At 45.4% G+C, this 7,765-nt stretch overlaps 1 long non-coding RNA gene across 1 annotated transcript; it reads right to left on the reverse strand.

Annotated features, from left to right (window-relative positions):
* Window positions 1-3,347: 3,347 nt before the first annotated feature.
* LOC122697546 lies at window positions 3,348-6,459 on the reverse strand. The gene is made up of 3 exons (XR_006342104.1): window positions 4,958-6,459; window positions 4,748-4,879; window positions 3,348-3,691 (listed from the first exon to the last, which is right to left on the reverse strand). It is a non-coding gene; the product is annotated as an uncharacterized LOC122697546 (long non-coding RNA).
* Window positions 6,460-7,765: the final 1,306 nt, after the last annotated feature.

Raw genomic sequence — 7,765 nt, forward strand, 5'->3', positions numbered from 1 at the left:
AAAGATCCCCTGGAGAAGGGAATGGTTACCCACTCTAGTAGCCTTAGCTGGAGAATTCCATGGATGGAGCAGCCTGGAGGGCTATAGTCCATGGCGGTCACAAAATGTCAGACATGACTGAGCAGTTAATATTTTCATTTTTTTTTCACCTCTTCAAGTTTTGGGTTGTGAAAGCATCATAATAATAGCTCCCCAATGTAATGGAATCATTGCAGGAATAATATCTTCTTCATAGTGCTGCTGTAGGGATTAAATAATTTTTTTTCTTTTTAAATTTATTTTCGAATCAGAGGGAAATTGCTTTACAATGTTGTTTTGTTTTATGCTGAGGCATAAAACATATATGTGCCTCAGTCATATATATATGTGTGTATATATTTCAGCTCCCCCTTGAGCCTCCCTCTTCTCCTCCCACCCCACATCTCTAGGTCATCACAGAGCACCAAGCTGGGCTCTGTGTGTTAAATGAGTTATCATGTGTAATGCATTTGGAACTCTGGCCATAGGAGGCCCTATGCGTGTCTCTATTACTGTATTTCCCTGGGAAGATGATCATGGGCATAGGCACACTGTAGACACTCAGTAAATGGGAACTGCTTTTATTTTTCTTTCTGCAGTTCTGTTGCTATTCAGAATTGGCATTTCACTATCCAGGTGAAAACATATTCATGAGGGTTGATTGCACATTTTGTGTACAGCGATTTCTAATACAGTGTGCGGTTTTATTTTGGCTTCTCTTTAATCTCTAAATCGTGCTGAAACTGATGTCCATCAGTAATTTTTCAGTTGAATTGTGATGCTTTCTTAGTTTCTACAATATATGCAAAAATAGCACCAGTCCTTCAAATCTCTATTATCCACAAGAGTCAGGAACCACAGGGAAACCCTCCATTCTCCAGAATCTTAAGTTGGTTCTGTATGTGTTTGTTTTCTGTCTATAATCTCTTTAAAATATCTTCACTTATCTCAGTCCAAAAAAGGTCAGTCTGCCATGCTGATCAATTAAATGAGATGGAGGAGGAGCAGGAGGAAGAAGGGGGTGATAATCATGGCTGACAACCACTGGGAGCTCTGCCTGTGTGAGAATCCATGCTAAGTGGTTTTATGTGTGAATATAAATATATGTATATTCGTGAATATACATAACTTGTGAGGTGCACAGTATTATGAGCCCTGTTTTATAGAAGAGGAAGCTGAGTCTTGTGGTAATGAACTTACCCAAAAAGTCTTAGAGATAATCAGCGGTACAGGATTCAAGGATAAGTCCTCTAAGCGGTGAGCCTATCGCTTAACCATTGTACTTTATATTCTTAAGCATTTTGGATTCTGAGTTTGAAATAAAGCAACATATTACAAGTTGGCGTAATTAAATATATCACAACATGTAAACCCACTCTCCAGGAGAAACAACAACACTAAAGTTTTAGTATTTGTCTATTTCCGTGGTGTAAATATTCCCAGTATGGTTGATTTCAACTGCCTAGCTTTTATAATCCCTACACATCACTGATTAAATATGCCATAGGGTGGGGGGGGGAGCTTTTTATAAATACCAATGTGTGGGCTATTTGTCCTTGGTGAATGAGGACTTGAGAGAAGACCCAAGGGAAGACAGGGTGCCCTAGAAGAGGGGGAGAGGTGCTGTCAGAATCTCTCTGGCCCCCATGACCCACACTGACCACATGCATTCAGGGCATGTGGTGTCTCTAGTGGGTTCCCACCCAAGCCTTTTGCTTAACCATTGTACTTTTTATCCTTAAGTGTTTTGGATTCTAGGGTTGAAGTAAAGGAACATAGTATAAGTTGGCATAATTAAATACATTACAACATGTAAACCAGCTCTCCAGAAAAAAAAGAACACTAAAGTTTTAGTATTTGTCCACTTCCATGGTGTAAATATTCCCAGTATATTCCCAGATTTCAAGCACCCAGCTTTTAAAATTCCTGCACATCACTGGACGGTCAGCACCATGGCACAGACCTGCCGTCTGAGGAAGGAGACGTGGCCCCCCTGGAAGGCCTCCTTGCCCCATAGAAGTGATCTCCCACCTAGAGCTTTGGTGTTTGAAATCCCCCCCTTTAGGTAGCCATGCCTTTTCTGGAAACCCTAGGTTCTTCAAAAGTCTGAGTGCCTCTGAGGAATTAAATGAAAACTTATTGATTATTTGTACCATCTGTGGGCTCATTTCCTGATAGCAAGTTTTGAAAGAAGGTGGCACGGTGAATTTTTGAGATTTGGATTCTTGAATGGGAGCTCAAAAAAGGGTACAGGAGAGATGGCCTCTGTTTGGTTCTCTCCAGGTAGGACCCCCTCAGGATGGTGGCCTGCACCCACCCACTGCCTCAAAGTAGAATCCCTGCTTTATTTAAATGTCACTTACTACTCATAGTAGTCACCTAATTACACGGAAGGCACTTTTCCATCCAGTTTGGTTTTTTTTAATATTTATTTATTTACTTATTTTTAGGGCTTCCCTGATAGCTTAGTTGGTAAAGAATCTGCCTGCAGTGCAGGAGACCCCAGTTCGATTCCTGGGTTGGGAAGATCCCCTGGAGAAGGGATAGGCTACCCACTCCAGTATTCTTGGGCTTCTCTTGTGGCTCAGCTGGAAACAAACCCATGTGCAATGCAGGAGACCTGGGTTCAATCCATGGGTTGGGAAGATCCCCTGGAGAAGGGAAAGGCTACCCTCTCCAGTATTCTTGGGCTTCTCTTGTGGCTCAGCTGGAAACAAACCCATGTGCAATGCAGGAGACCTGGGTTCAATCCATGGGTTGGGAAGATCCCCTGGAGAAGGGAAAGGCTACCCTCTCCAGTATTTTGGCCTGGAGAATTCCATGGACTGAATAGTCCATGGGGTCGCAAAGAGTCGGACACGACTGAGCCACTTTCATTTTCACTATTTATTTTTGACCGTGCTGGGTCTTCGTTGCGCGAGGGTCCTTCTCTAGTTGTGGCGAGCGGGGACTACTCTCTAGTTGTGAGGTGCAGTGGCTTCTCTTGCCGCAGGGCACAGGCTCTAGAGCGCGTGGGCTTCAGTTGCGGTTGCCGCACGTGGACTCAGCAGTTGCGGCTCCCGGGCTCTGGAGCACCGGCTCAGCGGTTGTGGTGCGTGGGCTTACTTGCTCTGTGGCCTGTGGGATCTCCCAGGACCGGGGATTAAAGCCTTGTCTCCTGCATTGGCAGGTGGATTCTGCCCCACCTGAGCTTCCCAGGTGGCGCAGCTGCAGAGAATCCGCTGCCAAGGCAGGAGACACAAGAGACGTGGGCTCGATCCCTGGATTGGGAAGATCCCCTGGAGAAGGAAATGGCATCCTGCTCCAGTATTCTTGCCTGGGAAATCCCGTGGACAGGGGATCCTGGCCGGCTACAGTCCACGGGGTCACAGAGTCAGACCCGACTGAGCAACAGAACACACACACACACACACACACACACACACACACACACACACACGCACGCACGCACCAGGAAAGGCCACTCCTTCCAGTTTTGATCTCTCTGTGCGTTGTCGAAAAACTTCCTAATTCAATCAGGATTTGTGTCAAGAGAACCAAATAAAGAAAAGAAAAAAAAAGCAAACAGAGGGACTTCCCTGATGGTCTAGTGGTTAAGATTCTGTGCTTCCACTATTGGGGGTGCAGGTCCAATCCCTGGTTGGAGAACTAAGATTCCACATGTTATGGGGCACTGCCAAAAAAAAAAAAAGAAATGTAAGCGTTTAGTAAAAAAAAAGAAGCAAATAGAAAAATAAAATTCATAAGGCACAAATAGGGGAAAAATGACTCAGTCCTCGCAGAACAACTGGCATGGGTCAAGGTGGTGACCATCTGTATGCAGTCCGTACGATATGTGTCCTTCTGGCTTAGAATGGTAAGTGCCTGTCCTCAGAGGGGCCGGTCGCAGATTGCTCTGTAGAGCACTTAGCACATCCTGAGTGCTCTCTGAATGTCGGGGGTGTGAGATCTCCTTAAGGGCATGTCCTGACAGAGGAAGGTGCCATGCAGATACTAGTATTGTTATTCCTTTAGCGCACATTTGTAATTGACTTTCTGTTACACACTGCAGCAAGTTAAATTAATTCAGTATGATTACAGTCATCAAACAAATGCCTGGTAATGACGGCTTTCTTATTTTAGCATTCCTCAAATCACTGGGGTGATACCATATAAGGCTATTTGCACCATCGTCCATTAATTGGAATGCACGACCTGCCTTCTGCAATGGAGCCCTGCACAGTTTTATAGCAGCCGGACCATGATTTAAGGCTGACTGCTGGATGAATTTACCTGCGAGCCTTCTCCTATTACTCTTGCCATTCCGCTAGGTACAATTTACTAGTTCATTACGGCATACCAGTAGCTGAAGGCAATTTCTACCTGCTTAAAAAAAAAAAAAAAAAAAAAAAGCAGTGTGCTTTTAAAACCAAAACGCAGGCGAGAACTCTCTCACCTTTCTTCTTTTGGTGCTGAAATGAACCCGAACAATAGGAACTGTGAAGGCCTTCACCTGTGTTTGCACTGGGACCGTCACCCCAAGCATCACCTGCCTGCTCAGCAAGCAGGACAGAAACAGTTAAGTCCCGAAGGCTGTGAGTTAAAAACTGTGCCTGAGAGACGCGCAATGGGAGGCGTCCCTGCCAGGTGTGGGTTTGGGGGGGGCGCGGGTAGCACGGCCAGCTGCTGCCCTCCTGCAAGTCCGTTTCACAGTCAAGGTCGCCTGACCGGTGCCAGCCTCGAAACTGACCCGATTCTGCAGAGGACATTGAGCAATCACACCCTGCAAGTCAGCTGACTGCTGTGTCATCGCTGTTGCTTTCTGCATCACCGCTCTGCCCCAGCCCTGGCTCCTGTCGGGTCCTCGTCACAAGGCGTACAACTAGGCAAAAAAAAGCGACAGTTTGAAAGTGGTCTGTTCCTGCTGCTACCTAGCATTTCTTCCGTGAGGAGCATTTACCTGATTTTAGCCAGGAGCAGAGAAGCAGTCTGAATGCATACGATGGCTTCACACTTGGCAGCGTGCGTTTGCAGCAGAGCAGGTACTGCCTGGAGCCCGGAGGCCAGACCGCCCGGGTTGGAGCGCGGCTGGCTCCCCAGCACTTGTGGGAATAGTCTGTGGGCTTCTCACGAAGCGTGGCGCTCTACCTGCGGGATAAAGGCTAGGACGAAGGAGATGCTGACGCTGCGTGCCCGGCTGGGGCCTGGGCAGGCAGATTCCTCCACCGCACTGATGTTCCAAGCTCCCAGTTCGGGCGGCTCACGGGGACTAGCCCAGATCCCGGGTTCCTCAGTTAGAACACGATTTAAAGGAGAAACCAGACTCACTGACCTAAATCCATCCCAGTCCTCTCTGGATTCGGGGACAGCTGTCGACTAGCAGTGACACAGCCAGCCATCAAGTGGAGAATCTTTGCGACTGCAGTCTGGGTGCAGGTGGAGCCTGGGAGATTGACAGTTTAATTGCAGTCCTCCGATGGCTTCTTCTTATTTTCCCTAAATAATCGTGCTCGCTAAGTTGTACAGTTGCCTGGATTAGTCTGCCTTCCATGCAGTCTTCATCTGTGCTGGTTGGAAATCAGGGTGCCAGGCAAGCCTGTTTAGTGCTGGCTCCTTCCTGCGTGATGTTATTCAACTAGGATGGGTCATACTGACAACAAAGAAGGAAGCAGAAAGCATCACTTTATCTCCTCTTGTGATGTTAGTGGAACATCACTCTTCTTTGCAGCGATTCCCTCATCTGTGTGTGTGTGTGTGGGGTCTGTGTGTATGTGTGTGTTTTAATTCATTGAATCAAAGAGCCTCACAGATATCATCATGAATGTGTGTGTATGTGTGTTTAAAATGATTTTGGGGGAAGAAAAAAGGCAGCCTGTGGAGACAGCGATTTGAGACAGCCGCCCATTTAGGTTACTGCCAATTGGAAATACTTTGGGTTTGTGAAGCCGAGCCCTAAGGGACAAGCTGGGTAACTGAGAAAGAGATCGTAGATAAAGAAGTAAAAATGACAAGCATAATGGAGACTCTGCGGAAGGACCGTCAGAGCATCCGCTCCTGGATGGCAGTTGCACCAGGCTGAGATTGAATAATTCATAGACTGAAATTACCCTGTTTTCACCTTTCCATTTAAACCGGCATGATCTGAATCTCTAATCAATTTCCAAGATAAAGGAAAATGCCAGTTTGAATCTGAAGAGCTTTTGAAAGCAGATGCGGCATCCCTGAGCCTGAATCTTTCAGTATCTTTCACAATTATCCTGTGAGAACTATACTTCATCACGAAGCACCACTACCAGGGAAAATGACTGTGATTACAATAGCAACAATAGAATACCATCAAAAGATCGCTAATTTACCTAATTTGCTAAGACTGACTATATGCTTTTAATGCCCATGGTATGTCACCCTGCCTGGAACCCTGATCGCTCTCTCTCCGGAACAAAAATGAGGCAGTGTGTGCGATACCTCAACATCCTCCTAGGCTTCAATGTCTCTTTTGTTGGGTTTGCATTTGTATGTGTGTGTGTGTGTTTCCAATGCCTATAGCCCAAATGGCCATCTGGGGAGATGGTGAGCCTGTTGTGGATTGGGGGTTGATTCTTGGATATAGGAGAGTGTGGACTTGTTAATTTTTACCCCTTTTAAATTTTAATGTATACAAGCATGTGTTTACCAGAAGGGAGGGAAGATTCTGTTCTGGGAGAGGAGTTTTAAAAATGCAGCCAAGATGAAGTGTTCATCTTTGTTTCTATTTTGAAACAAATGCTGTCTGCTTTCAGGTTAGACAGCCCAGGATAATAATCCTGGGGTCACACGTTAAAAACTTCGCAGGTTGAAAGAAGCTCAAGAAACATCCGGTAATAACTCTGCGCAGCCCCTTTTAAAGAGCATGTGAGTCTGGGTGAGTCAGTGAAGCTCCGGTCCTTGACTTTGGTTGTTGTTTGTGTCTGCATGCTCTCCAGGCAGAAGTTTCACCTAAACAAGTGCTGCAGGTTTCATCTCTAGGGTCACTGAGCCACCCCAAGACAGCAGCATGGCTCTTCAAGCCTCCGTGGAGAACAGACTGTAGTCATTTAATACGTGCTGGAACTTGTAGAATTTGACTCTCACTAGCAGACAGTATGTGGGTTCCTGCTAGTCAAGTGAGTTCAGCTTGACTGTCTAGATAGGGTTTCTGGGATGACAGTCTCTGGTGGTGGGGGGAAGGTAGGGTTGAAAGGTACCTGTCCAATATTGTGAGTTTTTGGCTGAAGACTCTGAGCTCTGGTATATTTCTTAACTCATTACCCCAGCTTTACCCCTCCCTGCACCCCTGCGGATACATTTGTCAGAAGGAGGTAAGTTCTGTTTCTAATTGTTGCTTTAGCCGATGATGTTCCTTGTTGTCTGGTTTCAATGGGTATATGTTTTTTTATGTTGTGCTTTTTTTCCCACTCACTGTTATTCTAATTAACCGTGGGATAACAAGCAACTTTTTTCCCCCTGTTTTTTTCTAAATACAAAGAAAACATGGTGTTTTAAAAAGGTGATTTAAATATAGTTTTTGTTTCCTTTCTCTGAATACATTCAAGGTTTTAAGGCTTTTCAAAGGAAAAGGGGAAATAATTTTACATACCACATAACTTATTTAAAAATAGCAAGAATTCACTGGAGATCAATTGTGTTACCATACTGTTTTTACTGTTTTGTGAGATAGCTCACCTTTTAAATACTGAACCTATTATGCTTACCTTTTGAAAAAGAAGCTTGGCGCTTAGTGACAAAGGAC

This window comes from Cervus elaphus, chromosome 7 (assembly GCF_910594005.1).
Source record: "Cervus elaphus chromosome 7, mCerEla1.1, whole genome shotgun sequence".
Lineage (NCBI taxonomy): Eukaryota > Metazoa > Chordata > Mammalia > Artiodactyla > Cervidae > Cervus > Cervus elaphus.